At 41.3% G+C, this 3182-nt stretch overlaps 1 long non-coding RNA gene across 1 annotated transcript; it reads left to right on the top strand.

Annotated features, from left to right (window-relative positions):
* Positions 1 to 955: 955 nt before the first annotated feature.
* LOC125005607 lies at positions 956 to 1917 on the top strand. The gene is made up of 2 exons (XR_007112465.1): positions 956 to 1533; positions 1877 to 1917. It is a non-coding gene; the product is annotated as an uncharacterized LOC125005607 (long non-coding RNA).
* The last annotated feature ends 1265 nt before the right edge of the window (positions 1918 to 3182 follow it).

Consider the following 3182-nt stretch of genomic DNA (forward strand, 5'->3'; position numbering starts at 1 on the left):
GAAAACACTGGATCCTTTTATCGATGTGGATGGTCTTTTGAGAGTTGGAGGTCGCGTCAGAGAAGCAGAGCTCCAGCCAGGAGAGAAAAACCCTCTCATCATTCCTGGGAAGCATCATATAGCAACACTTTTGGTAAGACATTACCACCAGAAAACGCAACACCAGGGACGACTGTTCACCGAAGGTGCTTTACGTGCTGCAGGTCCGTGGATAGTTGGCGAAAAAAGGAGAGTGAGCAGCGTCATCTATCAGTGTGTCACATGTCGCAAACTTCGCGGCACACCTCAGACACAGAAGATGGCAGATCTTCCTGCAGATCGCCTTTCAACCGAACCTCCTTTCACAAATGTCGGCCTTGATGTTTTCGGCCCATGGTCGGTGTCTTCACGTCGGACTCGAGGTGGCCTTGCTCAAAGTAAACGGTGGGCAGTGTTATTTACTTGTATGAGCGTAAGAGCTGTGCACATTGAGGTCATCGAGTCCCTAGATACATCAAGCTTCATTAACGCTCTGAGGCGTTTCCTCGCCATCAGGGGCCCAGTAAAACACATCCACTCTGATAGAGGAACCAACTTTGTCAGTGCATGCAAGGAGCTCAAGATTCCTTCCAACATCAACAATAGTTCCGTGGAAAGGTTTCTGTTGGACCAAGGCTGCACATGGATGTTCAATCCTCCCCATGCTTCTCACATGGGTGGTTCGTGGGAGAGAATGATTGGCGTAGCAAGGAAGATCTTGGATTCTATGTTCCTGCAGCTTGGAACATCGAAGCTGACCCACGAAGCGCTCTCCACACTGATGGCGGAAGTGGCCGCTATCATCAATGCCAGACCTCTTATACCTGTGTCCACTGATCCAGATGATCCACTCATACTCACACCAGCAACTCTCCTCACTCAAAAAGTGAGCCTCCCTTCTGCACCAGTTTGTGACCAGGTCAAAGATACCATAAGAATCAGTGGCGCCAAGTCCAACATCTGGCTCAAACCTTTTGGAACAAATGGAAGAAGCAATATCTTTCGTCACTCCAGCCACGAAGGAAGTGGCAGTCTTCCCAGCCTGACCTTCAGCGTGGAAGCATCGTGCTTCTCAAGGACGACCAACTAAAGAGGAATGAATGGCCTCTGGGACTTATCACTCAAGTCTTCCCTAGCAAAGACAGCAGGGTACGCAAGGTGGAGATCAAAGTCTCCAGGAAAGATGGAATTAAGACGTTATTGAGGCCTATCACCGAGATAGTCCTGCTCTTAGCTCCTGAGACTAAGCCATAGTGAATGCCAAGGACTGTTAAGTAGTGGCGGTTTATTCCCGCCAGGCGGGGAGTGTGCTGTCACCATAGTTTTTGTTCAGTAGTTCTCGGGGTAAGTTTCATAGTGCCACCACTAGGGGGCAGTGGTCTCTTTAAGAGACACAGTGGTCGGCTACAGGCAGCCATGTGAGAGATCTGCGGGAGGCACATTACTGAGAGAACATGCTGTCTGTTTACACCAGGAAATAACTGTCTACATCTAATGCTATACGAAGCATCGTTGGTATGTATTGTTGTCGTATATTCTTGTATTAACTGTAGTTCGTTATTTATCATCACATAAGGTTGTTTGTGAAGTTGCTGGTAACAGTCCTTAGTTGTTTTTTAAGCTAGTTGCTATCAAGCTAGTCTCTGTTTGATTTCGTTTGGTATATGCTGCGTGTCAGTAGGAGTTTATGTTAAGTTACGATTTAAAAACTATAAATACACAATTCATATATAAACATTGGCAATTAAAAAGATAAAAGTGAGTGATTTAATTGATGATAAAAACATGTTTACAGCGCATGTGGGAAAGATGTGCAGTGGGCAGTTTGTCTGATTATGACATGTTTGTGTTTTCTCAGTTTCACCCTTTTTCGACTCAATAAACCTGTGGATAAATTCATGACCGTCTCCAGAGTTTTGATGAGAAGAAGGCGTTTAACTTGAAGCCAAAATATATTCAGTACATATATTGAGGGCGACACACCTTTTGTCTTTAATGTCCAGGCTCTCATTTCATTGTGCCTCATATTTGTTTGTAATAGTCTTATATCCACAACACCTCATTTGCACTAATTTACCTAAAGCTGACGAATAACACCTATGATATTAACATTGTGCATATGGGGTAAAGATTCCAGACTCAGGACTTAGTTCATTGCACCTTTTAATTACTCATAGTAACTTATATCTGTTAATAATAGTGTCATATTCTTGTCACTTTACTTAGCGCTGACAAATAGCACTTATGATATTGCATAGCTGTTTATAACTGTGTGCTGTAGGGAGATGTATACATTATTATAACTTTATTACATATACTTATAACTACAGATATAAAGCACTATAGTAGAAGTCAAAACTCATTATGCATCACTATGCACATTTAGCAAAGCAAAGTAGTTATGATGCATCATAAAATGAACAAGGGACTAGGCAGATATTGACATATTTATAATGCACTATTCAGATTAAAATTATAATCATACATAACCAGTTGTCATAATGCATCATGAAGTGGGTTATGACGACTTGTGAATATGTATAGATGGTAATAATGACAATTATAATGCTTTATAGACACCTTATAAAACATTATGAGTGCATTCATAGGGCATTATAAATACAACCTTCATAGAAAGTGTTACCGAAAAACTAATGTATTATCCTTTCTTTTCAGTGACACAGTTACAAATGAAACATCTTTAAACCTGTAATGATTTGATTACAAAACAGTGATAAACGCTTAAAGAATGTCCTTGTGCAATGACCCTACATAAAAGGGATGAAATATCTAGTATTAAGAGCAAATGGGACATCACAGCAGGACCGGCTTCTCGTGGACACAGCTAGAGCAGAAAGAAATGGATAGTGTGTTTCTCCACATTATTCCTACTGAATATTTCACTGCCGACATTACTGCTACTTTTAACTAAACTTATGGCAGCCCTGAAACTCGTGACTCGACCGGCACCACTACATCTACTGAATACAAAATCCACGATTACTCACTTGGCCAGGATTGTGCACCTGCCTCAGCTCAGCTACTGTAGAATATTCCATAAAACACAATGACCAGTAAATATATATGGGTTGCAAACACAAAACATATCAGACAGAGAATATTCTAATATGTGATGACTCAGTTAAAAAAAAATTGTAAATTAT

Source organism: Mugil cephalus, chromosome 3, assembly GCF_022458985.1.
Source record: "Mugil cephalus isolate CIBA_MC_2020 chromosome 3, CIBA_Mcephalus_1.1, whole genome shotgun sequence".
Classification (NCBI taxonomy): domain Eukaryota; kingdom Metazoa; phylum Chordata; class Actinopteri; order Mugiliformes; family Mugilidae; genus Mugil; species Mugil cephalus.